At 32.0% G+C, this 18,813-nt stretch overlaps 1 protein-coding gene across 1 annotated transcript in view; it reads left to right on the top strand.

The window, feature by feature from the left end:
• The window catches only part of LOC118188083 (corticotropin-releasing hormone receptor 1-like), a 568,128-nt gene that overhangs the window by 371,557 nt on the left and 177,758 nt on the right, over nt 1-18,813 (top strand). The window lies entirely within an intron of this gene.

Raw genomic sequence — 18,813 nt, forward strand, 5'->3', positions numbered from 1 at the left:
TAACCGAATAAACAAATCAACATTTTTGTTTGAATAACAACCTGAAATAATAATTAGTATAAATTTAACTGTGTATATTAGTTATTATTTCAGGCTAGCAGCTAGCAATATATATAAAACTCCATGTGCAAATGGAGCCTGTGCCACAAAAAGCTATCATTAATGGTGATCTATTATTTGCTTGCCCTAATACAATTAATATGTAATTTAATTTTATATTTTGGTACTAACATAAAATTTAACCTGGATTATGATCGCAATATATTGACTATTTTGAAAACATTAAACGAACCAATAGAAAACTATGCTTTGCAGAAAAATTAATAAACGAGTATAGCATTGAACTTAAGACAGTAAAGTCCTGCAAACTCGACGTAATGTGGACTGAGAGACTGTCGAGTTTCCGAAAAGTCGAGTGTTACGGAATAAGGTTTGGGTTTTTCGGAACTCTTAATATTTAACCCTTTCATACACTCCGTATTATTTTTATAATGTTTTAAGTAAAAAACTATAGAAAACAAATAATATGATCCTAGAGAAAAACAATATATGAATTAAAAAGAATCTAATTTTGCCCATTAATCTATGAATGATGGTACAGCTTTTTCGATCCATCGAGTCAGCCAGAACTAGCAGTAAATCCAGGCTCTCTTTCTTAAAATTCACCATAAAATTTTAGGGATTTCTCTTGTAAAATTAGTCTTGAAAAGGGTGTTCCCTGTTCCCTTTGCTACCTTAACCACAAATAAAGCAAAGTGTCTAGCTCAATTTTTCGTATTCACCACCTTTAGTACTTTTTCCTTTCCTTTAAACTAGGGGGTCTTCAACCTTTCACGCCTGTGAGCCACATCATTAAATTCACAAAGATCCGCGGGCCACATGTCTGTCAAAATATAATGTAGTCAGAAAATTTATATAAAATAGGAAGGTTTGTTTTACAAGACTACAATTGATTCTAAGCAAAGAGATAGTGTTACAGATTTGTATATATATACATCGATCCCAAAAAGTCAAATGGAAATCGAATAAAAATGTTTTAAACTTTTTCTTAAGTATGAAAAAAATATGAAGATGATTTTGCAGAACGATGTTACAAAATGCATTTACAATAAAAAAGAAAAAAACTTACAGTACTGGTGGGAGATGGTAGTTACTTTAGTTTTAATATGAAATTTGACATTGTTTTTGCTTGATTAAAGCTTCAATATCCGGTTTAATCTGTGTTGTTGCAATTCGTAAAGTTCTCTTCAAATGTCTGTCTGTCAGCCGTGTTCTTGTTTTTGGTTTTAGGATTTTCATTTTCTAAAAAGGTGTTCACATATGTAGGTACTTCCACAGACAGAAGACATGAAGAGTGCATGTTTACGAATGCCTGGATAATTGTCTTCCGTCACGTACTTCGAATAAAAATCAATGACCGTAGGATTTTCAAGAAACTTGCATTTTCTCTGCAGAGTCACATTGTAGATCTATAAATTCTAATTGAAGTTCAGGTGGAACGTATATTACATAAGATAAAGTGAAATGTTTCAAAATTCGCCAGTTTCAGAAAATTTTATCTCAAATTATATCAGGCCTGTCAATAAAATGCTTTAAATATCAAGAATAAGAGAACAAAAGTTTTTTTTTTTCGACAAAAGCTGACAAGGCAATTTTTCTTGCAATCAAAATTTCTTAAAATTCTTCAAATTCAACTAAAATGCCACTAAAATGGCCACTAAAATGCCTTCAGCGGGCCACGGGTTGAAGACCCCTACTTTAAACGATCCTTACCTGCTCTTTTGACACACCGAGTCTCGATTTCACACCTCTACCTATCAATGTAGTCCGTCCAACACTTAAATCCATAGTGATCCTGTTTACACTTTCCCCTTTGTCCAGTCTCTTTAAGGCATCTAGTTCTATTTCCATTGTCCCGTTAGTTTGTTTTCTTTTCTTTTCTAACGACATTTTCCCTTTACAAAATATCAAAGTCCCAAAAACATGTAAAACTTATACACCTAGATTTGAACAGAGGAAAGATACACACAATGAAATGGTGTGAGTTTAGTTTGCAATAAGATGCAATCATAAAAATTCAGATAAGCCTCCTAACGTTTCGCAACAATAGACATGCATGTGAGCCAGCGGCCAGCCGCTACATGACTTTCTTCGTATCCTCGAAAGAAGCAAACAGCGTTGCCAAGTGTTACAACATAGCTTGAAATTTGTTAGGCAGTTCAAAGAATTAATGGCACGATGCGAAAACATCAAAAATTACCGATAAAGAACACTCAAATCCTTGAACAGAACAGGAAAGAAATACCCATAAATAAGAATTATATGTAATATTTGCTCTGTCTGGCCTAGAGATATCTAAAAAAAGTTACTAAAAAGTTGTCGAGTGACACGGAATGTCGAGATATCAACATAAAAAAAAAATCTATCATAAGTTTCCGTTTCCGTTTTTATTTACAATTGCTCATCTATTCCTAATTTATTATATCCATATCTTTAGTTCTGCTTATATGTTCACTCATCCCAAAATTTCACTTCACATGCATCTCTGATGGTAAAAAAGGGGCATTTATTATTAAACTCGCAAGAACTCTATCCTTCACTGAGTGTTTGCATATCAGAACATACAAAAAGGAAATAAATATATTCTTCAAAGAAATTTCAAGTGCAAGTTTCCTTGAAGTAAGCGCGGGGGCGTTATCTTGAGTGTGCATTATTCATTTCTCCATAAAAATAATATATTTCGGAGCTCGCTATTGTATTTTATTTACCGCAATTGCAAATGTTTTTCAAAGAGATAGAAATTTGTCGCGATAAAATCCAGAGATGAAAATACGCTTGGACTCAACATATCATTTCTTAAAAAGAATGCAAGAGAATTTTTAAAAAAAAAAGATTTGTTGGAAAAGATTGCCTGAGAAGAAAATGAAATTTAGATCTGATAAAATTCCAGAACCTGGTATAGCAGACATATACATCAAACTATAATTTACATATTGAAACTGAGGAATATACTTTATCAGATAGTCAATTTGATAATATTTATATTGCCAGATAATTTATTCTCTGGGTCACAAATTTGTAAATAAACATCTAAATGATGTAAGGCATATGTTACATTCTATTTACAAATAGGAAAGTCTGTGATTCAAAGTTTTTTACTTTGTAAAATACGTGAGAAAGTATATGTTAATTTACTTTTGAGAATACAAATCTCTTGCCTGTAACTTAAAGTCGAGTTTCTTATTCTGAAATGTTTCATTTTAAATTTAAGTAGAATTAGAAGATGCTTTCTCTCTCCTTTTTTCATGAAAAAATATCTAATTTTCGATGAAATTTATTTTTATTTATGTGAAATCGGGAACAATCTTTTAAATTACGGTAGAATAAATGTATAAGACTAAAATTTGTAATAAATATCAGAGTACGTGAGATATATATATATAACAAACATAATGAATAAACGTAACAAAAAGGGGGCACAACAAAAAATGAAGTTGAATTTTAAAATTCATCATGCAAAAATGCTGATTTGGCCTTAGGGTTAAAATGAACACTTGAAATGTATTTTCATGCAGAACACCCGCTCCACAACAGTATTATGAAATAAAATTGTATCTATAAGCAAAGTTAAGCATTATGAGATAGTACAATTGAATGATTCATTTAAATGAAATCCATGTAAACGATACGGGAAATGATTTTACTGAAAACGTGTATGCATAACATAAGTACTTCAGATAATTAAGTAAGAAATGTAAAATTAAATAAATATCTGTTCTCCACGAAGAGCAAGTAAAAAGAGAAAAATAAAGGCTTCCATTTAACTTAAAAGTAAATAAACAAATAATAAATATTTTAGGAACAAGAATAGCCTAATTCGCGCATAATATAAGAAAACTTAAAAGACAAAATATTCTTAGATATGATTCCTGCAAATCAAATAGTTTTACTTGAAAGAAGTCTAAGGATATAAATTAATTGTTCTTCCCCCCTGTCGTTAAAAGTCAACAATTTATGTTAACCATATATTAATTAAAAGCTATGTTTCTGATTCCAGCAGTAAAAAATATGCAAGTGTCTTATTTTAAACTAACCAGTCATTATGATTTGAATCTGTACTTTAACTTCTTCTTTCCGTATTCCTCACTAGAATGCAAATTAGTGTGAGGGTGACGTCTTATCATCAAACAGAGACCACACTCACGATTCAAAGTATCAGGTTTTTATTCCTGGTTCATAGAAGAAAAGATAAACGGAATGAGTATGTACAAATGGATTAAATATGTTTAGGAGAGTAATCACAACACTGGCTCCAGTATGGAGATGTAAAAGTCACAGCTGACCACCTACGTGGGGTCACTTTAAATAAGTTCCAAGTCCGATCGCCTACGCGACCAGTAAGCGTCTAGTTGTAGCTCCTTCGCGAGCGTTCTGTTAGACCGCTTCTGTCGGACTTCTCGAACCAAGTGAAGATGTGTTTACCTGGAGAGTTCCTACAGAGTAGAGATAGATAGCGACATCTGGTGCTTCGTTAAGGCACGATTCCCACATGCTCGGCCATCGACAGGTGAGAACCTCCGAACATTGGAATACATCTGTAAAACACAAAAAAAAAAAAAAAAAAAAAAAATTGAAAAATAGTTTGCAAAATGATCTCAAGTTGCGATGTCATCAGACCAAAGCTTCATGTGGTCTGCCGAAGTGGAAGTTGCTTCAGGTCCTTCATGAGAGCCTACTTTAGCTACATCGTATCGATCATGTGGCTTAATCTTGATCACTTTATAAGGTCCTAAGAATTTAGGTCTTAGCTTGAGACCGCCTCCTAACTGGGTTCTTTTAATGGCTACTAGGTCGTTGACTTTGTAGAGTGGAGCGGCTCTACGACGTCGATTGTATTGTCGTCGGTTCTCCTCCTGCAGTTTTAAGATATTCGCTTTAGCCTCTTCACGAATAGACTCTTTCTCCTTGATGATGGAGTTCAGGAATTCTTCATCGAGAAGTTCTTTAATTCTATGGTCTGCCTTATTTCTCATTTTCACGCTTGTCATCAGCTCGAAAGGAGTGAATTTCGTTGATCTACTGACTGTGCTGTTGATGATTCTTTGGACGTCAGGCACAAAGTTGAACCATTTGGCAGGATCATCTACTGACAGTTTTGCAAGCACTGCGATAAGGGTTCCATGAATTCTTTTGATCTGGCCGTTGGCTCTTGGAACGCCTGTTGTGATTTGTATGTGCTGAAATTCTTCATCTTTACAGTATTCCTCAAAGTCCTTTGAAGTGAAAGCAGATCCCTTGTCAGAGATAATTCTTGAAGGATTTCCGAAGACAGCTTGTTGGATTTTTAGTTTCTGTACAGCTTCTGCCGTTGATGTTGTCTTGACTCGGTAAAACCAGACCAATTTTGTAAAAGCATCTACCACTGTAAATATATGTCGGTATCTCTTATGTGTAGATGTCGCGGGTCCTACAAAATCTATGTGATATGTGCTTAATGTAATATTGTCCTTATATGTTTAGGAGAGTAATCACAACACTGATTCCAGTATGGAGATGTAAAAGTCACAGCTGACCACCTACGTGCGGTCACTTTAAATAAGTTCCAAGTCCGATCGCCTACGCGCGACCAGTAAGCGTCTAGTTGTAGCTCCTTCGCGAGCGTTTTGTTAGACCGCTTCTGTCGGACTTCTCGAACCAAGTGAAGATGTGTTTACCTGGAGAGTTCCTACAGAGTAGAGATAGATAGCGACATCTGGTGCTTCGTTGAGGCACGATTCCCACATCAGTTGTTTGTGTAATTAAGATGAGTTGTTGGATCTTGAAAGAAAGTGCTTCTGGCATTGCAGGCTACGTGGTTAGATTATGCCAGCTCTACTTGAACGCAATTATCTTGCCTTTGCATTCCATTGAGGCTTATATTTTCATTTATAGAGCCGATAATTTATAGAGCACTTGTAATTTATAGCAGTAAATGGAAGCCTAGTAGTTTATAAAGCCAGTTTATAACTTAGTATTAAAATAGAGTAATTGTTTGATATAGTGTAGTTGTCTCATCAACATTTGATTTGAAATGACTGTTCTTATTTATTTGCATGTAGTCATTACCCTGTTGCCCTCGTGCAGTCATTGTAGAACAATGTCTTGCCCAAGCGTTCGGGGTGTTTAAAATAAAAGTTTGCTTTACATCCTTCATAAGTTTCTGTGGTTCTATCTCGGACTGAGATATAACTTGTTATATGTCTGTTAGAGTTCTAGAACTAAAGTGGAAATTCAAGTATAACCTTACAAATGCTTAAATAAAAGTATATATATGTGTGTATAAGATATAAAAGAAAAAGTTCTTTCTTAAAAGTTGTTAATATTCTTCTTTTATTTTAGTCAACTTGGGTAGCTAAATAGTAATCATAACAAGCACTTATAACGAGCTTTAACAACAAGGTGGGTTGCTCCAATGTGATACAAAAGCATCCAAAACGTTCAAAAAGATAACGGTAAAATGCTTAAAAACTAAAAATTCTTAGAAATGAAGACAAACGTATGTCGGAAATTTGGAAGTTCTAACACATATACAATGTTCTTTAATCTTATAGGATTACTTAGGAGTGAAATTTATTACATATGTATAACAAATGTCAGAGCATTTTACGACAGTGCCATTACAAATTTCTTCAAACCTAATTTGATATGAAGTGTGGAAAAGATATCATCGTTAGAAGTGAATAAAAAACATCATCGTTAAATCTGCAGTACGCATTTTGTGTAACCGTTTTGTAAACACAGTAAAATCGAAACAAGCTTAACATCACAGAAAATAGTCGTACAAATATATAATATTCCAGGTACTTATGAATATTTTGCGTGTTCTCTTAATTTTTCTTAGGATCAGCTGCATTAGCAACAAAAAGTTATTATAGCTTAGCACCAAAACTGCTTTAAGAGAGAAACTGAAACAAATGACAAAATAATTTTGTCTTCTCTCTGATGTAATATATTTATGAATGCAAAAAGACCTTCAATTTCAATGTCACGGCACATAGTTAGGTCTCCTTTTGCTATGACAGACACTCTTTCTACTTGTAATGAGAAATTGTTACTTTCACGTTGGCTGCCAGGTGCTAAAATGCTGAACAGTTCCAGAATTCAGCTTTATGTTTTGGAAGTTCTAAGTCTCTTATTAGGTAAAATGATGGCGCAAATGGTACAGTACGTAATTTTGAAGGGGATGTAGTTAAATTAAAATCAGTAATTAAAGGGATATTGAATATTAAATTAGTAATTTGTTAATAACTTTCCTGCATATTTTTATATCTTATACACACATATATATATTAATTTTGCTATATATGTATTAAGTCAACTAAGCTACTCAAGCACTAGAGTTTATTATTAAGTTTACTAATTAAATAATTATGCATATATAATTTTTATAGCTTAACAGATTATCACGATCTTTAAATAATTAACTGATTAAAATAAAACTTTTTGACAAAAGAAGAGATTTTAAATTTGAAACAATGAAACAAATTAATTGGAATTCTAGAATATCAAAACAACTTATAGGTAACATCATAATAAATACACAAATCAAATAAATAGAATTAAAATATTTATTTAAAAGATTGACTACTTGAGAGATGAAATAATTTTACAAGTATTTATAACAAATAAAATTCCTCATAATTTATTAATATGTACTTTCTTAAAAGAGCTAGCGTTAAATATCAGATTTAATCTTTAAAATATGAAGTTATGATACTCTTACCTGAAACCGAAAGAAGGCTAAGAGATGAGGTTTTGTTAGAATTAAAGTTTTTATATTTTGCATTTAAACTGTTAATTGTTCTACATATACTTCTGGCCTCTATCCATTTAATAACGAGGCGCAATGTCTTAAAGCAGACATTTAAATACAGACTTTTTTCCGTCATATTCCTATTTTCTTTTTCTTTTACTTTTAGTCAGAAATAATTATAAACTTATTACTTTTTACTCACCTTATTAGTTTGAGATTGTAATCACTTTTATCTTTTTAATATCCATTATCTTACCAAAGAGAGTAAAGAATTTTTGCCAACTGCAACCCTTCCCATTCAGTTTAGATTTTCTTCTTCCATAGCTATTCAGAAAACTTGTTTCTTTAATTTTTCTCGCCAAATCAAAATCTGCTTATAGTGACAGTTACTCGAATTCTGTCACTAATGTAACAAACCGAGGGGTCTTTACCATGTTGCTGCATTCACATATCCACGTTGAATAGGAAAATGGCTATTACAATATTTAGCAGGAGGTTTAACATGTAAGTAATAATAAAACTAATTTGGGCTGCTGTTAAAAGTCCAAATGTTGTAATACCATTTAAAATATTTTTCAATTGTATTATGATTGTATGTATTAAGTAACTTTTACTTTGTAACTACTGATCCTCATTTTAAGTTTTACATTATTGTTTCGTAGTTTACTACATTTATTACGTCTACATATGCTGTCTTACACCGCATCGGGGAATTGTTTCGCATTTATTGAAAATCAAGGATTTAAATTTAAAAATTATATTATTTTTAATTTACATTTTGGCATAGGAGTATTCTTCAAAAATGCAAGAGTGACGGAACGTGGTCAGACTGAATTGTTGATGATTTTATGGGAAAAGACTAATTTTCCTTAAAGAATCAGGATCTTTCTATGGAATCGGCAACAAATTTTCTTGAAACTTATTTCTAATGTTTTAAATATTTTTATATTTAAAAATTTTTCATTAATTGTACATTTAATGAAAAATTTAATAAAAATTTAATAAGTTTTGCTGTCCACAATACGCAATGCCTTTAATAAGTTTTGCACTTTTTAAAATCTCCCAGTTAGAAAAAGATTTCAGTTAAAAATTAATATTTTCTTATCATTTACTAGGAGATAATCAAATTTCATTTAATTATTAATATATACATATATATATATAAACAAATATTTGCTCCAGAGCAAACTTGAAATTAATAGGATATATAAGAAATCCTTTCATTTATGCTATTACTAGTGTTACTGAAAATAAGTCATTTGAGTGCTGTTAAAAGCCGAGTCTATCTCGGGCTCTCCTCCTGCTACTGCTGTGGATGGGTTTGTTTTTAGAATATTGACTGGACATGACTGCCTTGGTGCTCATTTATTTCGCTTTAAAAATCTGACTGCCTCTATGTGCTTTGTGTGATTGTGGACAAGTTATCGACGCTCCTCATCTGGACGTGTGATCTGCACTTAAGAGTTAGGACTATACTGTAAAGAAATATTGTAGAGCTCTTTGCCTAATGATCTGATGGTCAATGGAAATGATGTATGTTCGAAGTAATTATGTTATATTAATCTGTCATAATCCACCTTTTGTTAATCGATTAATCTCTATAATTGTATACCGTGTTTTGTAATTGTATATTCAACACGTAAGTCTAGAATTAATGTAAATATCTTGTTAAGCTGGCATCTGATGCGGCCCAACCGAACGCCCAGCGGGTACAGTAGAGCGGCAGAGCAATAACGGAAAAAGTCACTCCGTCCACTTTTCCCTGTCCCTGGTTGAATGGCCAGGTATTTGATAAATAATACTTGCGCTAAAGCTGCTAATTAATAAATCAATTATTTATTATTAGAAATGTTTTTCATATATCATCTCCAAGGAATAGAAATTTAATTAAAGCGATGAATTATTGGAATACATTTTAATCAGTGTTTAAACAGTATATTAAGTTAGTATTTAAGATTATTTAGAATTCCGCTGTAGTAAAAATTATGTTATTTAGATTTCTATTGTAGTGAAAATTGTTTAAAAGCTATATAGAAATATTATTTTGAACCGTACAAATTTTAGATAGTAAAAATAAAATTAAATTAAATACTGAAAAGGTAGCTATTCTCATTTGTACTGTATATATATTTATATTTATATATACACGCAGTACAAAGTTCGAGATCCGGACGCATATTTCACAAGTGCACATCTGTGTAGCCACCGAGGGAGTGGCTTCTAGGATGGACCAATGGGCATCCAGTAATATTTCTGTCATGTCACGTGACCTTTTGCTTTAAGATTTAAGCAAGATGGTTGAAAATATTTTGCCACGCAGTTTTCTGTACAACATAATTTAAGCATCGTCTATTTCTTCAGAAAATTTTCATCGCCATATTAGATCAAATATAAGCAATTGTGAAGCTTCCACTACCTGGTTGAAAGAATTTGAAATAAATACAAATACATGTTGAACACTCCTCAAAAATATCCACGTGAAATATTATTTAATAAGTGGTAAATAAGATGAAGAAAGAAATATGTGATAAACATCTGAGCCCAAATGCTATCTTTACATAAAACCATGCATATGAGAAAAGTACTTACACCAATATTATGTATGTAAATAGAAGTCAGCACTTTTTATTGCTGTTTATATGAAAAAGATGTTCTAAAATAATAGCCAATGCAGAATTTTATTCAAAGTGAACTTTTTTGTATACGAACTAATTTGCATTCGTATATATTTAGTGTGTTAAATTTCACTTTTAATAACTGCTCACTCTCAAATGTACTGTCTATACAAGAAATACTCATCAAACAGAATGAACTCATCTTATTCAGAACGAATATATTCAATTTATTCACATATAACTTTTAATGTTAACAATGGGTATAATCAGGTTATACACAATATGTATTCTAATTCTTACACTCTCTTACACTCTCTTAATCCACCGGTGTTAGTAAATGCATAATATTTGCGGCTAATTGTAGCTTAAGTCATTTTCTCGATATGTGATAAAAATCGCGAAAGTAAAATGTCAGCGATTAATTAAACTCGTAGAACAAAAGCACTACGAGATTTTCTACTATTACACCATACATTTATAACTGGGAAACAAATGCAAATTAAAACGTAAACAACATATGCCCACATGCTTGAAGATTTAGCGTCACAAGAGCAATAGAAGCTCATTGGTCCATTTTCGAAACCCCTCCCTCAGTGGCTACGCTGATGTGCATTTGTGAAATATGCGATCCAGACACGTCAGGACTTCAGCGATTCTGGATTTGGGATTTTACCGGATATTTAGTTTAATTTCTTTATTTGAAAACATACAGACTCCCCGTGCACCACAAATGTATACCACGAGGCTTACAGAAGTAAGTTAACTAAAACATTAAAAGTTACATGCATAAATAAAACGAACAAAAGCAGAGAACAGCAGTCTGGACTTTACGAAAACAGGTAAGTTCACTGGCTAAGTCACTTCAAACACTTTCAAATCATTCTGCAAGTATAATCTAGGGCCATTAAATATAGGGCATGAGAAAATCTAATGTTCCACAACCTGAGATACTCTTTTTGAACATTCACATAAATTGTTTTATCTTAGATTAAAAGGAAACAGGTAACTTGTAAATTTACCGTGACCAAATAAAAATTGAAAAACTTTAAAATTTATACAGAGGAAAGACTCCGAATGCAGTCTGTGGTAATTAGAAGGAAAGAGACTGTTTGGTGACCTCAGCATTACAAGATGAAATATATTCCTCATTCCACTTAGCTAAAAGCTTCTTATAATGAAAAGAGTTCCAATAGCTCTTTAGAATGCTAATGTTGATATCAATGGGTAAATTTAAGGCATCTTTAGCTAAGAAATCAGCTCTTTCATTTCCATAGAAACCGTAATGAGCATGCGCATAAGCAAAGCAGATATCAATATTTCTATTTCTAAGCGAACTGACAGTTAATAGGGTTTCGATAACTAATTTGTCGCAGATGGTAAAGCTGTTCAAAAGTTGAAGAGAAGAAAGAGAATCAAAACAAATAAGGTACCTTGAGGATGTTTGAATCATCAGTTAAATCTAGTGACATGTAGAAGTTATAAAATTAAAAATATGAAATCGTTATTTATGAAATAATGAAGCATTTATGATCTAAAGTGTATCAAAATTTACAAAAGAAGTTTAATATTCATTCCTTTCCTTTATTAAACATTTCTTTCAATGTAAGATGCTTAAGTTGCTTCGTTCTTCTTGTGCTAATACTTCCTATTTAATTCTTACTAACATGGATTTTTTTAATTCATTAAGCAATTAGTGTATAAAAATAACTAAGTTTAAAAATAAAATTTTTCTGGACTGTAAATATTTAATTCACAAATACGGTTTATTTCAAACGTATTGGAGTTGGGATAAAAGTAATTTAAAGTCTCCAGTTACTCTTGCTACTAATGAGAGAATTTTCATCAAACTTACGATGCTAAAAATTATGCAAGATCTTCACTTAGTGAAGTTAAACTTTGAAACATGCATGTTCTCTTAGATTATGAAATAGATAATTGAGCAGGTTTTGCAAACGACTATTGCATTTATTTCATTAAACGCAAAAATAAAAAAAATAAAAAATTAAATGATGAAATGCTTTAAATTTTTATCGGGGAGTTATATTAATTACATTTATATTTATAATATTTCAGCGTGATTTATGAAAACTCTTCCTTTTCCGTTTAATGTCTTCCCAGTGTATTTAGGCTGTAACCAATATATTTGCCGTTGCTGGCTTGAAGGTTTTTGTCATTTAAGTATTCCAGATTAGTACTATTAATCACTTTTCTGAATATATAAAGTTTCGATTAAAATATCATAAAAGTTAGGTGGTGTATTGGTGTATTGAGAATACGGCAAAGCACACTAGGGCTATCTGCCTAAGGGTAGGGATGCCTTTCGTGGAGGACTTTCTAAGGGAAACTGGCTCGTATACACGTTACACATGGGGAAAACCACGAAAACGCCCATGCAGCCAGCCCGTTCGTGGGATTCGAACCTCCATAAAAGTTAGGATATTATCATTTAAAATAGCTACCATAGATTCATATGAAACTATACATAGGTAGTTAATTAAAAAGAGGCGCGTATATACTTCATTGCTTCAGGTAAAAATACACATGGACATATCTCTGATAGCGACTTCTCCCATGTGTCTATGCCTAAAGGATAACGGAAAAAGTGGTGCTGCATAAAGGGGAAATCTAAAATCGGTGCTGGTCCCCAATGTAAGTTTTATCCATAATCCAAGAACTAAGCTTTCCTTGTTTCGGGAGTAATGGAACGTTTACTAGACTTTCTATGTAATTTCTCCGCATATGTATCTAAAACTGTTTTGTTTGCTTACGCATGTACGCAGCATGAATTTTATTAGTACAGTCACATAAAACATTTAACTCACATACAGCGCATGCATCTTAATCATAGTTATAAATGTTAAGTAACATACGGCTGTTTGGATGAGTACTTTGAGAGATGGTTTTAACTCCATTAATAAAAAATGCATTCCACGTGTATTTTTATTTTGAATTTTAACATGGCTAAAGTGTGCCGCTCAGCGAAGGGTAAAATGTTTGCTATTTGCTTTCTAATTCCTCATTAGTATTGATTTTATTATCTTTGGGTAGCTGCGCCACTCCCTACTCCCGTTAAGGCTATTGAGAGGGTGCTATTTATGCCCCTGATTAAAACTACTTTTGCTAATCTTAGCAGGTTATTGTTTTGTACATATTTCACAAGTGGTGCCACGTTATAGTGACGGGAGGTAGACGGCCAATAATATTACCTTACCGAGTTATATGTGATTGATACACACCCATTTCCTCTTCCGTTACACCGAAAAGAGAGTTACTTTTTCTTATTGTCATTTTTGTGATATCAGTACCTTCATATTAGTAACGGTGAAGAACAATACAATTTTAAATCTTAATATTTAAAAGTTATAGGAGAGTGTTTATAAACAACCATATGTATACAAAGGCAAATAGTACATGAAGGCAAATTAAAAAATTTAGATGAAAGATGAAAACTAAATAACTATAATAATAATAAATATATTTGTCTTTGATGGCAACTACGCGTGTTTAAAAATAATCTTTAAACTATTACACACTAATAGCCTTCTTCATCTGCAAACCGAAATGATTTTTGCTTACAAGTATTGAAAAAAATATTTCAAATAACAATTTTTTAATCAAATATAATTCTTAATTGAATATTGTGTGAAACATAGCTCTCATTTATTCTTTTTCATGCTAATATGAATACATAATTTTTGTGTTTCATTCCGTATTGTGTACCTGTTTGAGTGCTTGCAGATTTAAAGAATAACTTACATTTAACAAACGTTACCATCGATGCCACACGATTCGTTAAGTTTGGATTCGACTATTGTCAAAAGAGAAAAAGCAAAAGCTAACCGAAAACTAGAAATACACTTTTTCCCCATGCTACACAATATTAAAACTTTTAATGAACGGAATTTACAAACTTGTTTTTGATACTTCTACATAATACGTAATATTTATGCTTGTAGATTTTTATACTGTTTCTACAAACTAAGCTAGATAACAGTAAATCAAAAATATCAATGTTATATAAAGTTTAAAATATTATCTAAAAAGCTGTCAATATTTGCTTGTAATTTACTAATAAAGGATACATGTTTTAGAAATTTAAGAATCGATTTTATTTAAAAGGTGTACAGCCACTGATCTGGAGAATTTCATTTTTATTGCTATCCTTTACTATCTTCCAAAAGTTCTAGTTCCGTAGAGATGTTGTACTAGTTGAAACCTTCTGCTTTTAGTCACGATCCAGGAAGGAAAGTGATTTCATATGGTAAAGTACATTATCTTTTGCTTGTGGTATGAGAAATGCGAATTTTTCTGCATTAGTTTGAATGATTTTACTTCTCTTATAAATGCGTCGTCACGCAGAAAGCCAAAATAAGAATAATACACTTTTCGACATCTCTCTGAACCCTTTATATTGATGTCTCAGAAATATGTCGCTGAATTTTCACGAATTGAAAAATATGCTCACACATAGGTAATCTCAAGAAATGCAAATATGGTTCTTTTTAACATAATGTTTCTGAATGAGAGATCTATTTCACATATATAATTCTGAAATGGATATTCATTAAAGGTCAATTAAATCATATTCAGCTTTCAATTGGAAAATTCTAAGGAACTTCTGAAGAATATAGTTTAAAGGGATGGTACAGCTGAAATTAGTAAGCGGTTTTGAAAACTGCTCCCCTCCTGCGTGAATTGCTTTTCGAAAGTATGTCGCAAAAATCTTTTGAAGATTTTTGTTACCTGAAAAGAACTGAATTCCCGTAGTTCTAAACGTCGGAAAAATTAAGATACATTGTTTAGTATTTCATGGATGAACGAATATTTGCAAATGCTCATCAATTATATCATTTATTGCTGTAATATATAATATATATGTCATAATAAAAGCAAAGGAAAAGGAAAAGCCGGAACACTGTAGATGCGTGATTAGATCCATATTGAAGAAGAATTTTGATTGCGTAGTATTTAAAGAACTTGGCAGTCGAGGCAGTTTTAATTCCATTTTTATTTCCAATTGATATTTGTGGCCACAATCACTTCGCACTCTAATCGTGCCTTTCCACACAAGATTTACATTTTTATATATTGTTAAGATAGAAAGCAAGCCAGCGAAATTACATCTTAGCAGAGTAAAGAGCAAAGCTGAAGTGCGTCGTTATGAAAGATAGAAGCAAGCGAAGAGAAAAGTTTTGGTTTACAATTCGGTGATTGGTCGTCAAGAGGCATCTGGTATTAACGGTTACATAAGATCTCATGATTAATTTGAATGACGCAATGCAGATAAGTTATTACGATTTTAGAATAGAGAGGAAGAATTAATGTTTATAGTTATATTATAATTCTGATTCATACATTTTTATCTTACATATATATATTGTTGTACTTATGAGCTATATGTGGGAAAGCATCATCTTATATTTTAATGATATTCTTCAAATATTGCATGCTTATATTGATAAAAATCATGTGCATGAACGATATTAACACAAAACGTGCGGCGTTATAAATTTTCGGGTGAGTTAATTTTTATACACCATAAACCCCCGGACGAAACTTGTCATGATTTCACTCAGTTTTGACATCGTGCATCATTCGAATGTATTTTGGCACTTTTCCAGTCCACTTTGACGTTGTCCAATGGTGTCGGTAATAAATCATGGTGAATAATGCGGAGCTAATAAACATAGCTTTGCGCGTTTTGCTAACGAACTAAGGAATAAGCGTACTTTGTTGATTTAAAAAATTGTTAAGGAAATTGAGTGTACCAGTCGAGCAATTCCTAAAACAATGTCTGACGGCGTGCCTTTGTTTTTAAGACGCTCCTTCGGGACGGATGAGAGTCGAAAGGAGTTGTCCCACAGGCCGGGGATTTTTTTAATTAGCTATGTCTTTAAAAAAAACAAAAAAAAAAAAAAAAAAAAAAAAAAAAAACCACGAAGAAAATGTTTATGTCCTACTTTTATTATTGTACCTTTATTACTACTTTTATTATTATACCTTTATTTTTTTTGTAGCTGTTTTAGATTAAGCCATCATATATGTTAAAATCAACATTTAATTACCTTTTCCTTTACATGCAAATATATAAAAAAATTGCTTACTTAGGAATAATTTTCGGAAGCGCTATTCTAATTATTGTGAAGTTTTAATTTGTAAATTACATAAGTAAACGTTTCAATTAATAAAAAATACAGGAAGGCTTGTTTACAAGAAAAAGTAACAAAATCTTTCACGCGAACTGGAAGGCACACACTCAGTGAGATCAGTTTCTGACAAAATGTCCGCATGAGAATTCTCACGTGGACTTATCTACGCTCTCTAACTCTTTAAGAATTATTAATGAAAATTAATCATCACTCTCACTCATATCACTAATTAGCTCATTTACCCTGATAAATAACGCCTGCTTCGCCATAATAAATGGAAGTCAAGGCTTTTTGAAATAAAAAGGGAAGTACGCGAAACATAAGCGATAAAACCAATGCAAGAGTAATATAATCTCACCTAAATAACTCTAAAAGACCCTACATAGCAGCGAAAAAAATGATTCGAAGGGATATAGAAACCTCGAATGTTTATATCACGTGGCGAGTTTAAGAGCCGAGTTCTGTATGCTTACACTACGTTCCTTTCCACCGCAACAACTGACACTAACTTTATGCATAATGTGATCAAATTGAAGATCAGGTTCCTAATATTATATTCAATTCAAAAATAAGTAAAAGTAAAGTCTAAAATTATATTCGGCTGAAAAGTAGTTCTTGGCACGTATGCTTGACTGTCGGCACGAAAGGTTAAAATGTGTGCCATGGTAAAATTAACAACACGAAAGGTTTAAAATGTGTACCATAGTAGTCATGGCTAGATTGATATCATTTATGACATGTCGAGTAATTAATAAAAGTTGATAGATTTTGATGCATAGAGAAGTTTGCACATAAATTACCAGTTGGAGAAGATATTTTAGTAAGTTCGTCAGAATAAAAACTGAGATAAAATTGCAATTAATTATTTAATGAATGTCAAAATTTCTAGTCATCGCCATTGCATTACAAGAATAGTACAAAAGTATACATAACATATATCCATAATAATGTAACCGGAAATGTAACATTTTTATTCGGCAAGTTGCACACAGTTTTTGACGAGATTATAGAAAGAGGTTAATTTTGAGGAAAGAGCTGTATGTTATACTAGTTTTGAAAGGAGCACTTCCTTTTTTACTTTTTTACTTTTTTACTACATTACATGGCAACATTTGTGATATTGAAGCGGTCCTGGAGTTCGAGAGCATTTAGTACTAAGTTTGTACCTTTATTTTAATCGCCTTTTCTGTTACTTTCTTTTCTGAACTTAATGCATATATCACAATTTTAAATCATTCATTAAAATTAATTCTTTTTCTAATTGTAAATCATAATTAGTAATCATTTATCAGTCTTTTTAGTTTTGGTCAGCTACTTCAGCAATAAAATCGTCATCGATACGCTGTTAAGAAAGTAATGAGGAAAATGAATATTCTCTTTAATTGTACAGAAAATTACGTAATGCCTGGGGTGCAGTCTATGCTCACTAAATTTGGTAATACACTCGAATTAATTCCAGAGTACTGGAAATACCTTAGAAAGGAGGTTAGCATGACTATTCGCAATGGGACAAAATCTGAGTTCCGAGTATGACTCGTTTACATCTGATAAGGCTGAAACTATTTAGTTGTATTAAGCTTGTTTGCACGCATTATAGTGAATACCCTGAATGTGGCCTAAGCTCTTTCAGCGACCATCAAAGGATTGGTTTAATTCACAGTCTTTCCCCGATACGCAGGAAATCCTTTAAGGAATGAACAGCCTAAAAATTTACTTGAAAGCATTATCTCAAAATGTAACTGAAAAGTCTAAACTTTTATTTGAAATTAGAAATGACGTTTTACTTATTGAATAAATTAATAAAGATGCATTTTCAAGATTGGTCGTGAAACACAGTCATAATTGGCAAATTCTTGACCAAGAAATACGTCTTCGCCCATCTTACTAAAACATGTGTGAGAATTTAATATTTATGTGAAACCATAGGAGAAATCAATGAAAAATAATTATTCCAAGTAATCGAACGAAAGTAACGCTTTTCATACGATCATAAGGTATTTAGAAAAACCTGATGTGAACCCTACATGATTTCATATACGGTCTATTCAATTATACACATTTCCTGCTGCACCTCATTTAAACTTATTTCCTAGAATAATTCTAAATGTATTAATGGATCTTTCAAGCAAGCTCAAAGTGAAGTAAAAAATTGCAAATTTTGAAATTAAAGACAGAGGGCTTTTTTTTTTTTTTTTTTTAGTCCAAAGATATTTGAATCCCGAAGGACTATTAGTTTCGTTTTGGCATTTTGCGTCGG

This window comes from Stegodyphus dumicola, chromosome 5 (genome assembly GCF_044657685.1).
Source record: "Stegodyphus dumicola isolate Sdum_Otavi_A_Nest chromosome 5, ASM4465768v1".
Taxonomy (NCBI): Eukaryota; Metazoa; Arthropoda; class Arachnida; order Araneae; family Eresidae; genus Stegodyphus; species Stegodyphus dumicola.